Below are 18028 nucleotides of genomic sequence, written 5' to 3' on the forward strand. Positions count from 1 at the left end.
AAAATGTGCATTCTAAGACAAGACAGTTATCATCTCACTAGAAGGAAGAGATTAGTTGCTTTTCAAGGGGAGATAACATTATTGACTGATGAAAGTGAAAATGATGAAAGTTCTTATTTATGAAGGGTTTAAACCATAAATTTCACTAAAAAAGTATTAACTGTGATCAGATGGCTGACGTAGCCTCATTCATAGTGTGGTAAGCACTCAGTTCAATATAGAAGAATTGCTTAGAGACTCTTTGTAAAAGGCTTACTGAAATTAAATTGAACAAATAAAAATATAGTCTGGAATATCTAAGGAGTATCTGAAACATTCTCAAACAGTATTTGGATTATATATGAGAACTTGTGGAAAACAGGTATATTTTCAGGAGATTCCAAAAAGGCAAAGAGTATTAGTCTAGAAATGGAGAGGCAGGGGAAAGCAAGAACCAGGAAATTATAGATCAACCTTTCAGAGTTCTTAGAAAGACACAGATAGATGGACAGATAGAGATAGAGATTGTATATTAATAGATTATTTATCTATAGACATAAAAATAATAATATTTAAAAACCCCTACCACCACCAAACAACAAAAAAATCCATTTTAAAGATTAATAAATAAGCATAAGAAGATGGGAAGTAACAGCCAGCACAAATTTGTCAAGAAGAAGCCACATCGGACCAGCCTAATTAGGGCTTCTTAGAAAAGTTTGCTGGTAACATGCGTGGGAGAGGCAGAAGGTATCATAAATGGACAGCTTAACAGTTATACTGTTTTTAAATCTGGAGAGTGAGTTTTCTACTTATTAATTGCAGATAGGACAGGAAGCAATGGTCTCAAGCAACAGCAAGAAAGACTTGAGGGGTTGGCAACTGGGAGAAATCTTTCCGACTACAGGCATAGCAGAGCACTAAAGTACGCTGCCAAGGAAGAACATGCAGACTTCTGCCACTGGAAGTTTTCAAGAACTGGTGAGATAAAAATCTGCCAAGAATAGTTTAGTCATAGCTGATCTTGCCTTTGGGCAACTAGATGGATTATATGACTCCTTGGCATGCTATTTACTATGATTTCTGTGATTCCCATGTGAACATAATACTATTGAACCTAATTCATGTCTAGTAACTTATATAGAATATTTTAAGGAAAAAAAAAATTACAGTTAACACAAAAAAAAATTACACATGGAAGTTAGAGTGTTTTACTTGTTTTACTAAAATCAGAAAGATGGGGAAATGAAAATACAGCTGCATTATGAACTTCTGCCTCCATGCTGTCAGCTGACTACAGTTATGTTTCTCAATATATTTAGCTACTTACCTTTTGTTCTACACACCATTTATATTGGAGGAAAAATACAGTTTCCTAGCTCTAGCAGAACTTTCAGTTCAAACAGCTTAGGATGAGGAAAAGTGCCCAGAAATGAAGACTCAAGCTAAACCACTTTACACTGACAGTCCTCCAGAATACAACCCATTTTCTCCCAATGTCCAGCATTACCATCAGGTTTGCCCATGGGATAGGAGGGAACATCCAGAAGCTCTCTCTGTGGTGTGGCACTGACAAGGACAGAGTATCAGATCTATGGTTTCTAGTACAGTCTTGGCCAAAACAGGGGCTCAGGCTTCAGAGCTGAGTTTGCTTTAGGAAAGGCATTTTTAGGAGCATGAGATGTCTGAAGAAAGCCTGCAAAAGCATTATATTCTACAAAACTGGGGTCGTTAGCTTGTGCTAGATGCTGAACAAAGAGGATCTCCTCCATGGCTGTCATGTTCCAAATATTTGCTTTAGCACTCATTACTTAAAGAATTTACCTGAGGCACATAAAATAAAGCTTAGCTATCCTAATCTCACTCTTTTTCAACTCAATAAGACATGAAAGATTCAGAAAATTTAAGTTACACTCCTTTTGAATATAGAGGGAGCCTAGGAGGGCTAAGCCCCTCATTCAAGCACATCAGTTAAATCTATTGAGGTAGGACTGATGAAGGTAAAGTTCTGGGTGCAGGTTATCTGCCGAAGTCAAGAGAGATTAATCTGGGCTAACTCCTCAACACTTCACTCATCACCCAGGATAACTTTACGGTGGGTAGATCAATTGGAAATTCAACACAATAGTACAAAGACTCTCATAGCAATATACCCTCAAAACCACTCTCCTGTTTCCCTGCTCTTAGAAATGTGTGAAAGGAGGTCTCTGGCAGCAACGATGTCTCTTTCAAAAGTATTGAGTTCTATATAGTATCAAGGAGATTTGAGGGTGCAGGGGATAGGGAAAATTACAGGCAATTTCCCTGATCTCTACACTTGCTGCTCTTTTTCTGCACAACTATCTTTCCATTCAAGAGCACTGCATCCCTAAGGCTGATTCTATTGCTTCCTTCATTGCAGAAGAATTGTGTGCAGGGGGTTGGTTCTTTTTCATGTATACTTCTCAGGAGGGAATCAGGCCCTATAGCAGGAAATACTGAACCTCATGCAAGGGACCTTGAGAAAGCTGCAACTGACTTTTGCAGTGGAGTGGAAAGTTCAGACTGTGCTTGAGTATTCAGTAAACTGAACATTCACCTGAGCTGAAATGAACTTCAAAAGCTCTTGTGGGTCTCAGATCATCACAGCAGATGTCTGAAAAAAAGAGTTTATAAGTTGTGTGTGTCCATGTATTCACATCTTTGTGCAAACAGACAAACATAGAAGTATTCACTAGAGCAATGTGGTATTACCTAACTGTGAAATTGAGCCAGGTGAATTCAGTTTTAGTAAAAGAGAAAAATGTTTCATGTCTTCTCCATTCTAGAGCAATTCAATTGCCACTGGTGATTGCCAGAGGCCACTTTAGATTAACTTTGCACAGTAGCACATGGCTGCTCTGAGGGTATTTTAAAAGATGAACTCCTAACTATGAAAACAAACCAAACCAAACCAAAACAACAACAACAACATCAACAAACAGAATTAATAAAAGCCAGTGAAGTACTTGGGTGGTTGGAATTCTCACAGTGAACATATTACAGTGTCTGAAGGAATCTAAGACATGTAGTTCTGTGTCAAACAAGCCTTCTTAATTTCCAGTGCAGTACAGAAGTCAATATAATTGCAAATAGAACTTCTTATAAGTCTCACATTTTCTTATGGTCTGGTAATTTCCTGATAGTGCACCTTTAAAGTACAGAGGTAAAACGTGATAATCCCAGTGGGATTCAAAATCCAATTATTTCAGTGAAGGAACACAAAATTTTAAAAAAGGACCAAATTCCTTGTCAGATTGAACAAGGATGGAGTACCTTCATTCACTAGAACAACTTCCCCAGTGACATGGTAGAGTCCCCGTCACAGGAGGTTTTCAGTATGTGATAGGACAGGGTGCTAGATAATCTCATCTAGGTTCCCTTTCCCACAGAAAGATTGGAGCAGATGATCTTTCAAGATCCCTTACAGCCTGGGCTGTTCTATGATTGATTCTATGAATACAATGAAGGCATAGATTTTTTTCTTCTCTTTTATTGTCTTCATATATTGCTTTTCTTCTTAATAGCAAATGATTCACAGCTTTCTATCAAAAGAAAATAGTCTTTTCCCTCAAAAGAATACGCAGGACATATACTTTCTGCCAGGAGTGAGGCTTACATATGTGCCAGGTATTCCAATTGTGACAGCACGATCTTGTGTCTATCTTTTTACTACCTAAGTGTACGACATTGTATTAGGCTATGGTGGCTTCCTGTGTACTGTGGTTTACATACAGATTGCTTGCTGTGATGAACAGTCTCAAAACTTACGCAGACTGCTCAAAGGTCCCCGCTCCAAATTTCTCAATGCTTCTTTGCAGTTGCAGTTGCAGTTGTAGCTGTTGTTGTAGTCTGAGTCATTATCTCTTATTTTGAACACAGTGTTCTCCAGTTATTTAAGAGCAGAGTAATCCAGAAATAAGCTGCTAGGTATCCAGCTGATGAGAAGTTAAGTAAACCAGCTCCACTTTGAGTCCCATGGCTCACTCCATTTAGTATGAACTTTGGTGTACAAATTCAGCTCAGATAAACATATTTCTACCCCATATTTTTACATAATGGCTCCCAGGTTGCAGCAATTGCCAGAGCAGATAGGTTCTCTTTACACTAAATAGCTTAATGCTTCACAGTCCACTGCTAAGGAACAGACTTTTAACAAAGAAAAAGAAAGGAATTTAGACTTTGGTCTCTGTTTCAAAGACTACCCTGTTTTCTCGAAAATAAGACCTATTCAGAAAATAAAACCTATCCCAAAAATAAGCCCTAGCATGATTTTTCAGGGTTTTTGAGGATGCTTGAAATATAAGCCCTACTCCAAAAATAAGCTCTAGTTACAGTTCATTAGAAAAAGTCAATTTAAAAAGTGTCCAGACAACTGCACATGTAAAAAAGTAAGCATCTTTTGGAGCAAAAATTGTATAAGACCCTGTCTTATTTTCTGGGAAACAGGGTATGAATGCATTTTGCACTAAATGGAGAAGATTCTGAAATGATGCGGAGAGGAGGAAACCTCCTGGACTGGTGCCTGGATTTTCATCCTTGTCTCTTATGGAAACATAGATACTTAAGGAGAAAGATAGATGGGATTTTGGCATATAAGATTTTTAAAAATTCAGTTCTCAAAGCTCATCTGCAGCTGAAGTCCAATCTTGGCAGTGCTTGCTTGTTGCTGCTTACTGATTGCTCGTGAACAGCTTGGTTTTGATAGGGCTGGGAGGTTAGGCTCCCAAAAAAAACACGCCTAAATTCCTTTGATCTGTGCATGCTAATTTTTCCGTTTGCCTTCAGTGCAGTGGACATTCATACACTGTGTCTGACTAGTCACAAAAACTATTGTGGAAAGCGAAGAAGCAGAGAAGTTTCCCTGATCTCCTCCACCAGCTCAGGTTTATGAAATCTCACAGAGGAAGCAAGCATAGTTTTTTAATACAAGCCCTGTTGAATAGAGGTGCTTTTGATAACTGGAGCCTTTCCTAGACTTATGTAATTATAAGGAAAAAAAAAAGGCTTTGAGATAAATTGCATAATTTACATTCTCTTTAGATATCATCCTCAGAGAGCATAAATATATACAATGTGCATCCCAGTTCACGCCTTCTCTTGAAATAAATTAATGGCAGGTGATATTTAGAAATTTTCTTGGTCACTCTAGGTAGGCTGAACAAATCAATAGGGCTCTGAGGAAGTTACAAAATATCTTGCACTATCTCCATGAAACTGGTAGATTGCTTTTATATTCAAAGGTAATAATGGAATCGGAAAGCTCCATTTTTGCCTTTATATATTTGTATATAATCTATGGTCAGTGTATCGAACATTATCTTCTCATTATTCTATGTTATTGAGAAATTATAAAAAAAGAGTTCAAAACCATTATAATATATTGATACTGAAATGAGAGTTCAATATGCAGTACATTATGCAAGGGAGAAGAAATATGATGATATTTATTAGAAAAATTGCCATATAGCCAGTTAATAGAATATTCTAGGGAAACAAAACCTCTGAGAATTACACTTAGTAGTTTGTAATGAGGTATTAGAGAAATAACTCTGAAGGATACGTGACTTTTTAAACTTGAAAGACAGTAAGGCAAGCAAGTCCATCACTTAATGTCCTCAGCTCATTTTAAATTAAAACACACTATTTTGATTCTTTCACTGTACCTGAGCCATTTACTTTCCTATGCCCTTCCCCTCAGCTTTTTTTTTCTTTTTTAATTTGCACAACCTGCTCCACTGCAGGTGGATATTCCCTGAGGGAACTGCAGCCCAAGGAGAGTCCATGCTGAAACACATTTACCTTGAAGGGCTGCAACCCTTGGGAAGGTCCCACACTGAAGTGGGAGGAAAGTGTGAGGAAAAAGCATCAAAATGGAGCTGTTGTGGACTGCCCACAGTCACCTATTCCCCATCCCTATGTGCTGCTCAGAGGAGAGGAGGTAGAAGAGTCAGGCATGAGAGAGTGAAGTTGAGCCTGGGAAGGGCTGGGAGTGGGCCTTTCCTTCTTGTTTGTTTTTTAGTTCTTGTCTGTTTCTCATCAACCAAGTCTATTTTAGTTGGAAATGAATTAAATTAATTTTCCTTGGACTGAATCTTATTTGTTCATGACACTAACTGGTAAGTGATCTCCCTGTCTTTATCTCAACTCATGAGCTTTTCCATCTTATTTTCTCCCCTGGTCTGTTGAGGAAGGGGAGAGAGCAGCTGGTTGGGCATCTAGCAGCTGACTCTTTCATTTCGTGGAGCATAGAGCACATCTTGAAATCTAACATATTTTTTCTAGTAGTCAAGTAACATTCTGTGTTTTAAAAGCTTGCATTTCAATGTGAAACTTAATGCATGTTTCTCTCCTTCAGGTAGAAAGACAAGGTCTGTAGGAAACTACTTAAAGAAAACAACCTGCCAGTTTCTCTAACATAAGGGAAATCAAAGTATATGCATAGTCCAATGTCATATATATAAGCTCTCTGAAATATATAGATACTAACTTGTGTGGATACATTCCTAAAAAAAAAAAAAAATTCTCCCAGTTTTGGTAAGAGAGGGAATTTCAGTCCATAGGGCTCAGCCCCTTATGTTTACGAGTCAGTGAAGCAGAATGTAAGGCCAACTTGAAAGACAAAAAAAAAAAAAAAAAAAAAGAAAAGAAAAAAAAGAAGAAGTCATTTGAGTAAGAATGAAAAATGCAAATCTAATTTGAGTAACAATGAATAACTGACCCCTTGGCCAAACATTTCATAGAAAATAAAAGTAAGTGTTTTAAAATGTACTGACAAAATAATTGCTTCTAATAGGTTAATATAAAACAAAAGTCATATATGTTCCTCTCTTCTCCAAAGAGCAACGCATAACAGGAAATAAGGAAACTCTCCTGAACCAGGCACATTTATAGATGAACAAAACTATTCAAAATGTGTGAGAGTAACACACAAAAGTGGTGACTTTCTGATGAGACAAAACCAATTAGTGAGCATACTTCTGCCAGGATGACTTGGGCTTTGCTCCCATTTCTCTTTCATTTCAGTTTCTCACTCTTCTGTTTGGAAATATTAAATGGTCTAAATTCATTAACTAAGGGTGACATCTCCACAAGCAGCCAACCAAACCATCCGAACACTCTAATTTGTTCATTTGTTCTTTTATTTCTTTTACTGAATGCACTATGCAGCTCTGCTATTGAATGCATAGGTTTCAACATTATAAGTTCAAAGTAGTGACTGTTGTTTGTGTGAGTGTCAGAGAGAATTACATATCTATTTGTTATTCAGAGGCTTCTCTGAGGATTAACAACTCTGTATTGGCTCCAGTTCATACTCTTCTGCAGTAATATTTCCTGTCCATTTGGCTTCAGAAGAATGATTTCTTTCATTGTTTTGGCCGTCGTGTAATAGAGAAATCTGCACTCTTCTGCGGACCAGATTCAGACACACAAAGCCAGGTCCATTAGCACCTTTTTCGCCAGTATAATATGACTGAGAGGAAACATGATTCTAAGTAAATCTGTCACCATCAAACACTGGCTTATAAAATTTAAAAAATGCTTTACATTTAGAAAACAACATACTGAAGTACCAGAAATGAGAAAATTGTTTAGCTCTGAAGATTTAAATACCTTTGTGACTAGTAATTCCAGAAATCACAGAATCACAGAATCGACTGGGTTGGAAAAGACCTCAGAGATCATCGAGTCCAACCCTTGGTCCAACTCTAGTCCATTTATTAGATCATGGCACTAAGTGCCATGTCCAATCTCAGTTTAAAAACCTCCAGGGACGGCGAGTCCACCACCTCCCTGGGCAGGCCATTCCAATGCCTGACCACTCTCTCTGTAAAGAATTTCTTTCTAATATCCAGCCTAAATTTCCCCTGGCAGAGTTTAAGCCCATGCCCCCTTGTCCTATTGCTAACTGCCTGGGAGAAGAGACCAATCCCCACCTGGCTATAACTTCCCTTCAGGTAGTTATAGAGAGTGATGAGGTCACCTCTAAGCCTCCTCTTCTCTAGACTAAACAACCCCAGCTCCCTCAGCCTCTCCCCATAGGTCTTATGCTCAAGTCCCTTCACCAGTCTTGTTGCTCTTCTCTGGACTCGCTCCAGCACGTCAATGTCTTTCCTGAACTGAGGGGCCCAGAACTGAACACAATACTCCAGGTGTGGCCTCACCAATGCAGAGTACAGGGGAAGGATCACTTCCCTTGTCCTGCTGACCACGCTATTTTTGATACAGGACAGGATACCATTGGCCTTCTTGGCCACCCGGGCACACTGATGGCTCATGTTGAGCTTCCTGTCAATTAGTACCCCCAGGTCCCTTTCTGTCTGACTGCTCTCCAGCCACTCTGCGCCCAGCCTGTAGCGCTGCAGGGGGTTGTTGTGACCAAAGTGCAGCACCCGGCACTTGGCCTTATTGAACTTCATCCCATTGGAATCAGCCCATTTTTCCAGTCTGTCCAGATCCCTCTGCAGAGCCCTCCTGCCTTCCAGCAGGTCGACACTCCCTCCCAACTTGGTGTCATCAGCAAACTTGCTGATGATGGTCTCAATCCCTTCATCCAAATCGTCAATAAAGATGTTAAATAGGACTGGACCCAACACCGACCCCTGGGGAACACCACTAGTGACCGGCCGCCAGCTAGATGCAGCCCCATTCACCAGCACTCTCTGGGCCCGGCCCTCCATAGTTGAAATGATTATGTAATTAAAAAAAATACACAGAGAGAACTATATCTGACACTTTTTTTTTTTTTTTTTAATTTTCCAGTTGCAATTATTGTAGGGACAAATTCCTAAGGAAGCTACCCAGTAGCTGTTAAACATTCATAGCCAAGTTGTAAACACAAGCACAGCCAGTACCTTGACAAAAAGAACTATGCTATTAAAGATGAAGTAGACAGCTAGTGTTTGACTATTTACCTGAGCTGTGTGAACAAGTGATCATTCAGGTGAAAAATATAGGTAAAAGTAATGATTTATTCATTTTGGTGCCCCTGGCACATTACCATTGTGAATATATAACCCAAATTACAAAGTGAGAAAATATTTTTCAAGCTGAGGAAAAAAAAGCTTATCAACAGCACTGCAAATATTTTTAGGGAAAAAGCATTTACTATACCAAAGTGAGTACTTGGCAAAATGTATGAAACGATACTCAAGAGACATTGAATCTCAGATGTAGAGTGCATCTATATATGAGTTTAAAATGTGTATTTATGAGAAATTTTGCTATTAGTATATATTTACTGCTTAATAATCTAATATTTTTATTTATTTGCATGTCTATGAGGGGCAGAGTAAGCTCCTCTAGGACAGATCCTGTTGCTGCTATTCAACTGGGCCACCGGCCTTGTTAAGTCTCTGAATCAACACTCTTCAAGAGATTAAGAACCACGGTTTCTTAAAGAGGTAGATGAATGTGTTCATGCTATGAAGAGAATTTAGAGATGAAGTATGTACAAAACATGCAGTTTCAGGTATTTGTACTTTCTCTTCATTCAGAAAAAGAATTTGAGCTCAGTGTACTATACTTCAAGAATTCCATGCTCCCTGATTTTTGCCAAGTAAAGACTTTTCAGGTAAAATAAATATTAACATTTATCTATCCTTTACACAATACAAAATTTTCATTTGCCTTCCAGATGCCCTGTTTGATAGGTGAAGGTGAGTTTATCAGTTTTCTTGCACAGAAATGAAACAGTCTGCTAACATTAGAAAGACTGAGGACTCCATTCCAGTGCTTTATAGATAAACAGAGAAACACACTAGACTATTATTAGGAATATTAATTATTATGTCACTTGGACGCATATCAAAGACTACCTTCTACATACATGTATTGATCAAAGTTTTCAGATCATGTGTTTATAGAAGTATCTTAAGACATCAGTAACTGCAAGGGTCTATCATCTTTCCTTTTTTTTTATATTACTCCATAGTTAGTTCTGTGAATATAATATAACTGAAGATGTTAATATAATAAAATATGTGCAAGGAATATGATTTTGTGAACCACTGAGATTCAATTGGCATCTGTAGACCTTTAGATAATGGTTAAAGTCTAGAGCTAAATTCTATCTTTAGGCAGATATGGCTAAAGTATTTGAAATGAATACTCTGGCTATGGTTTCTTCCTTAGAGGGATTTGGGAATGAGTGCTTCAGACTTAGTACTGCTGGAAATGAGAACCAAACATTTCTTCATCAGCTTATCTCTCTGTTACTAGCAACAAGGGGTGTCCTGGTTTTGTTAAAAACAAGATCAGTTCTCTTTGACAAGGGCAATGATACAAACATGATTTCTGAAAAGTAAGGAAGATGTTACAGAAAACCGAACTTGGATAGTGTATTTATTAACTTAAATTAAAAATAAACACACAAAGTAGTAGAAAACTAATTTTCTTTTTGTTTGGATGAACCCTGATATAATAATGGAAATTATTGATACTGTCCTCCAAAGTTCTCCAAGTAATGCAGAAAAATCATTGAGGAAAGAATTCTAGAACTAACTAGACAAATAACTCCTTCAAAAAGACAGGAAGAATAAACATGGAGTCTACAAGGACTATAAAAAGAAAGATCAGCAAAGAAAACTCCATCAGGGAGGTGGTAGATTTTGCAAAGGACGTTTTAACAAGTAAAAGCTTCTCTGTCTTTAGAAGAAAAGAGCGAGGAAAGTAAAAGTAGGGTCAACATACAATGAGGATATATTGGAGATAAAATGTGACCTGGGAATTGCCCTCAAATACATAAGCATTTTTCCCTCAGTTTTTAGCTAAATAATAGTGTTTGACAATGTCTGTCCCACAGAGATCATCCCCACTGACACAAAAGACTTTTTTTCCCTTCACTAAGCAAGAAAAATGAGTATGGCAATTATATCACAGTTTCTTATTCAAAGTAATACCTATTTATGACAACACATTAAACTAATTTACATTCAAGCAAATTCAGTTTCACCCATGGTTAACAGCCTGGGATTACTGATTCTTTTTTTTTGGTGGTAAGAATCTCCAAATTCACCCAATTTCTTTTGTTTGGATTATTCCTCACTTCTAAATCAGTGAAAGTATTAATCAGCTTTTCCAACTGAATGAGTTTGAATTCCTGTGTTGCCAGGCCCCTTAAAAGTCTAGTTGAAGAAAGACCAAGCAGACTGCTAAATTGGTGATTTGAAACTTTCCTTTTTTTCCCCATAGAGGAGTGAAAAGGTATATAGGTGGGCAGATCCTTCTCTTTGTGATCTGTATGTTCAGCAATATAAATGCAAAGCCTCCTGAGAGCTGGAGCCTACTCTCTCAAGCATACACCTCCTTTTGCCATAAATACTAGCTCATGTTGTATTAACAGAGGTCATTAGTTATTATCCAAAGTGCCTCTTTTGAAATAAATCTGAAACAAAGCAGAGAGAATTTACTGTAATCTTTTAAATCCAGATGCTTCTAAAATATGTGACATATATGTGTACATGTATACTGTCTGTATGGAAGTTTGTTTCTTTGTTTAGCATATTATTTGCTGTGCTATAATAACTTTTTGTGTTAGTTTTTGTTTGTTTGCTTGTTTGCTTGTTTTTTTGAAGACTGTAACAGTTGAAAGAATAACTAATGACCTCTGTTAATACAACAGAAAGTAGTATTTATGGCAAAAGGAGGTGCACGTGATATTAAATTTCCAGAGTGCTTTTAGGGTGAAACCTTTCTACTAGGACAAAAGCATGCCATGACTCTTGTAGACATTGCAGTTTATCCCAGTTTTCTCAGACCAAATTTGTTCTTCTTCTACAAGACTCTTTTCTATTTACTGCCGGGTTGCTCCTTTCAAGCCAAAAAGCAAATACATTTTTACAAAGCTGTCTCTATGCAGTATTGTGAAAGTTCTTTGGAAACTAGGTACTTATTGTTATTGCTTTTATTAGTATTAGCTCGAGCATTAGAATTAGTATAATATTTGTGTTAGTATTTTCTTTGGGTTTGTGGGTTTGTGAAACAGGTTTTAAAAAAATCATATCCAGCATATCCAGCATTCATTTCTCTGCTAAGGAAATCAGATAAATACATAGGTGGTGTATCATCTTGTGATAACCCATAGTGATATGATCTTGTTCAAAAAAGGAGCAGAAAAGAAGAAAGTCCATAAAGTCCACTTACAAAGAAGATGACATTTACTGTTTGGTTCCCACTGTGCAGAAGGGAGCAGTGCAAGAAGGGAAGATGCTGAGATTCTTTCTGTTCCAAGAATCCTAGATCCCACCTAATGTTTTGATTCCAGTGTAATTATTGTATTCACCAGAATTCAGAGTCCCTACTAATGAGTGGAAAGCTGATGTCCCTACCTACTGAGCAGTGGCGTGAGGAGAGAGGGGTCCCTTGGCTCCCTCCATGGGCAGCTCTTGCCCTCCTTTCACTACTGAGACAGGGATGGCTCCCTTTAAATTGCAGTTCCTGGAGTTAAGTGATCATCTATTTTAAAATATGAAAAAGTTAGTAAGGTTCCAGACATCCTGGTGTGGAAAATATTGGAAGATATAAGCCCTGAGGGTTCAATAAGTAAGGCAATTTTTAAAAAGAAAAGCAGCACTATTTTTAAATGTCATTGTTTTTTTGGGGGGGGAGAAGAGGGAAGATGGCAGAACTGAGGATGAGAAAGATTGGTTTTGTTTTTTATTTTGCGGTTTTTGCTTTGCTTTGCTTTGTTCTGTTTTGTTTTGTTTTAATCTGGGATTGGCACTCCTGCACTGTGCTCCAGGAGGACAAGCTGTATTCAGGAAGCTTCCTATCGTATGTCGTGGTTCTTTATGTATAGGCTGGAACTAGAAATAAAATTATTTTCCCATCCTTAACAGTCTGTATAATGCAAAATAGAGGAATGGCTTTTCCTCCTGTCATGTGTGCAGAATCAGAGCCAGCTGATATTATTTTTCCCTTATATATCTAGAAAAGCTTCTCTAAAAGACAAGTCAAAACCATCATTTTAGCTGTCCCTTAATGTGCACTTAATAATTATCTGATAAGGTGGGTTTTTTTTCTTTTTACATTCTTGTGTATTTAAATATAACTTGGGAAGAGACTATTTTTTTTAATATATTTAATTTGCAATGAATCTTGACAATGTGATATACTCAACTGTAAAAGGTCTCTGCATTTCTTGGAGATTTGAGAGCTTTGGGTAACTCTATATAGCTATGACAACATATATAAGTGAGTTTTAAATAAATTAAAAATAGAATTCTTTGTCATGGAATCAAACGAAACAAAAGCTTTAAGTCACAATTTTTACCTGCATGTATGATCACATTTAGCCCTCAGAAGACAAAAGAAAATAAGCACCTCCTCAGCCCTAAACAAAACATAAGATCACTCCTGTACTTTGGCTTTTTCTGGGGAAAACAATAAAGATTTTTATACTACAGTATAGCTGTACAAAAATATCAGAAAGTAGGATTTCTAAAAGGTACCTTGCCTTTGACACTGAATAATTGATCTTCCTGTCAAAGTACAGCAGTAGGTGTGATCTGTGTGCCAAGCTATTGGGAAACGCATGTCTAATTTTACACTTGTCCTATACCAGGTAAAATATGGCAGGTACAGTACATATGACCTAAAATAATATTCACATAGACACATAACTGCGTAGTACACAACTATTATCACCTTGCAAGTGTTCTGCTGACACTCGCTCCTTTTAAATGTAGGTATGGCACAGAATGGCCATTTTATCTCTTGCACTCCTGAAGTTTCTTACAAGGCTGTTCTACAGGCTGATGAAGAAAGAAGCTGTGATCAGACCCTTTGCAACAGAACCTGAGCCAATAGCATTAAACATTTTGCAGTATTAACTTTCCAATGGAAAGGCAGACTTCCTTAGAAATTTAGGATATCTATCACAATTGCATCAAAACTTAAATATCTGAAATTGCTTTCTTAGTTGACATTCTTGGACCTCATAGGAATCCATGAACCCTGCACGTCATAAGCTAAAACTTCTCTTCCCATTAAATACACTTACAAGTATGCATCTTTTGTTTGAACTTATTAACCCCACTACAAAATTTAGCTAACAAACAGAAATAAGAAAAAGAATTAGTTCCTTCAGTCAGTTCTATAAAAATACTCAACTATCAAAGACTTTTTGATTTAAAATTAATAGAAATTTTACATTTAGAGAAAAACCCTCAAAGGCTCACCTGTGTTTGCTGGTATAGGACTATTTATATGAAACAACTCCCATACTAAAATATTAATGTCTGTATGTGAAGTCTATTTGCAAAGATTATATCTGTTCCTAGCAGAAATGGTGACTTGTTCATGTTAGCAGTGCTTGTCAGAAAATAGATATACATTAATATTTTAGAGACCGGCCTGTTCCAGAACATAACCCTGTTCCTCTTATTCCAACTAGAAAACAATGTTGTCTTATGTACTGTGATTTTATTGCCTTTCTTCTTCAACAAAACAAAACAAACAAACAAACAAACACAACAAAACCCAACACCCACGTATATAAGATAAGCATTTTAAGCATTTTATTTTTCCTCAACTTTGCTGAAAGTAACAGACTTGGTTCCGAGCCTGCACTGGTCAGCAAAAGACAATTTGAGACTCTAGGTATTTATAATTGAGAGGATATTGTCCAACTAACACTGTAATTCCTGTAAGAGGTACAATTCTCAGCTGTTCTTATGTGCTTAAGTTACTGTTGATGTAAAATCCTAAATCCATTCAAGTAAATATATTTTTTCCAGCAGCTTTCCATACAGATCGCTCTTACTATAGCATTGTGTAAGGCAGATGAAATATTAGGTGTCAGAATTATGCTGTAAAGTAGATATTCTGCTTCCTAATCTGTTTTCCACAGATACATTGTAGAAGAAATGCTGTATATATTTTCCTAGGAGTTTGGCAAAGTGTTTGGTCTATATGAGAGTTTTAATCTAAATCTCAGATTACAACTGCTTTGACTTTTGAACACCTGAGCTGTTAGGAACTGTCATTCCAAAGTTTACTACTACGCTGTATTTGTTGTTAGTATGTCATGGTACATTTTGTATCTAACAATGACTATTCCCTGAGATCAGATGCACAAATCAGATGATCACCGAAAATGGGTTGAACCTAGGCTTTAATAGTAACCAACTGTCAAGTCCCCCAAAATGTCTCATTATTAGACCTTTTGCCTCCTTTAGTTCATTGTAATCAGTAACATTTGGAACCATAGAAATAATGTTGGATCAAAGTATAAGAAGAGTCCTCATGTCCTCACAGCACTTAGGCGAAATTCACACATTATTTTCTTGTAATATTTCACACTCTTACATATTTTACTAATGAAAAAATAAGTATATCAACAACAGAAAATAGTTATTTGGACTGAAATGCACACAATAAGCTAAATACCCTGTGGCTAGATGTAGGTTTGTGCATAAATACTGACCAGACTAGCACCTAGCACTCTTAGATGCTGGTTTGGACATCAATAGCTCTTGCTATCCTGTAATGTGTTTGCATTTAAGAAGGTATGCAGGTGTGTGACAATCAGCTTGAAAACAGAAACATTATTTCAGCTCCATATACACATCATAATCCTTGTTCCTTTTCATTTACTCTGCCATTTCACTTCTCCTTCTCTTTTTTTTAAATGCATAAACATATATTTTAATTTTTTTAATTTTGCTTGAGGGTATAAAGAGGTTTAGGGAAACGTTGGCTGTACATAAACACCAGGAAACTCACCTATAATTTCCTTCCTTCCTTCCTTCCTTCCTTCCTTCCTTCCTTCCTTCCTTCCTTCCTTCCTTCCTTCCTTCCTTCCTTCCTTCCTTCCTTCCTTCCTTCCTTCCTTCCTTCCTTCCCTCCTTCCTTCCTTCCCTCCTTCCTTCCTTCCCTCCTTCCTTCCCTCCTTCCTTCCCTCCTTCCTTCCCTCCTTCCCTCCTTCCCTCCTTCCCTCCTTCCCTCCTTCCTTCCCTCCTTCCTTCCTTCCCTCCTTCCTTCCCTCCTTCCTTCCCTCCTTCCTTCCCTCCTTCCCTCCTTCCCTCCTTCCCTCCTTCCCTCCTTCCCTCCTTCCCTCCTTCCCTCCCTCCTTCCTTCCTTCCCTCCCTCCTTCCCTCCTTCCCTCCTTCCCTCCCTCCTTCCCTCCCTCCTTCCCTCCTTCCTTCCCTCCTTCCTTCCCTCCTTCCTTCCCTCCTTCCCTCCTTCCTTCCCTCCTTCCTTCCCTCCTTCCTTCCCTCCTTCCCTCCTTCCCTGCTTCCCTCCTTCCCTCCAAGCAGCATTGGGCACATGCAGATAAGTGCACTTGTACTTATGATACTATTGAGCACATGGATGTCATTACAGAACAAGGATACAAGCAGAAATAACCTAAAATACTGTAACCTTTGACTTGATGGTTTAAATGGCTTAAGAAGACAACATTCTAAACATTTTGATATCCATTTATAACAAGGGAAACAAAGGAACAGTGGTTCACGGAAAAATCTAGTTTGGAAGAGAACTCTGGAGATCATCTGACACAACCGTGTGTTGAAATAAAAGCCTTATTCAGGGACTTACCAAACAGAGTCTTGAAAATTTGCAACAGGGAAATTCCTTTGGGCAACCTATCCCAATTCTCAGTTGTTCTCATTCTGAAGATCTTTTTCTTATAGACAAACTGAATTTGCTTTGAAGCAATTTGTGTTTATTTTCCTTTCTGCTGTTGCTTTGCATCCTCGTGAAGAGGGTATCTCCACCTTCTCTAGAAGTATCTTTTAGATATTGGGAAACTGATGAGCCTTCACTAACCCAACCTTTCTTCACATGTCAGGTTTCTAATCCTCTCAACACTTTGCTGTTCCTCTGCTGGACCCTATCAAATTTTTCTGTGTCTCTTTTGAATGGAGGGAATCGAAAATAGACACAGTATTTCAGGTGAAGGTTAACAAGTACCTATATTGTGAACAAATAAAAAATGTTAGTAATTCTATCTAGAAGAACAAAAATAACAAGAATGAGTGATCTGGGCTTAGAACTTTTAAATATCATACTAGTTTTCAAAACCCGAGGATTAGGGTAGCAACCTATCAGAAAGAGTAGATCCATCCCTAAACAGTACATGGTTAAAATGTCTCATTCATATAATAAATTTTGTACTGTTTTTGTTATTTGTTGGTTTAGGTAGCTAAAACCAGAAAAGCTGTAAGGGACAAAAGGATACATTTATTTTTCCAATAAATGCAATAGCTTTTTACTGGTAAATTTTTATTAATATCTTCTATTTCAGATGAAGTTACAATAGGCTTTTATTCAGCATTTTTACTCAAATCTGTAGAATAACAGCTTGGTCACAGAAATAAACCTCTAGTACAGATCCTGAAATACATGACTGGAATACAACATGTAAAATATATAGTGTGGAACTGTTCAGCAATTATGCGTGATTGCGTACAGACATTTGTGTGTTCACAAAACAGACATAATAAATGAGGATGCAAACAATAAATGTATAGGTTGAAAATTTCAGATATGTGTTTAGCTGCTTTTGTGCCTGCAGAAATGATTAATTGACATGAACATAATAAATATGCATATAAAAAAGGTACTCACTGACCAGATCGCTGCTTCTGCTTATGACTTTTTTTTTTTTTCTGTTTTTTGTTTTGGTTTTTTTTTTTTCTTTTCTTTGCTGTCAGTGTGCATCTTCCACAGCCTACACAATAGAGATGGAAAGTTTGCCATAGAGGAAACAGAAGAGCAGGGTTTTCCGTTTTCCAGAAAAGCTTTATAAAAATAGCTTTGCTTTAGAAAGTTTAACGTATTGTCAATCTGAAGGAGTAAGGAGGTGCAATTTGTACTATTTATTTAGTTACATGTACCCTTTTTCTAAGCTGAACTACTTGAGATATTGCCAGTTTAGAGAGAGAGAAAATAAAGGCAACTGAAAAATTATCTCCATGTGAAATTCTCTCTTCTTGCTATATTTTGATCATTTAGTTGGCAGTTGGCAGAGTTGTTATTTTATTTTCTTCATGAGATTAGCTACCTTGTTAAAGATCTCTCTGTC

Source organism: Streptopelia decaocto (assembly GCF_964273445.1).
Source record: "Streptopelia decaocto genome assembly, chromosome: 2".
Classification (NCBI taxonomy): Eukaryota; Metazoa; Chordata; class Aves; order Columbiformes; family Columbidae; genus Streptopelia; species Streptopelia decaocto.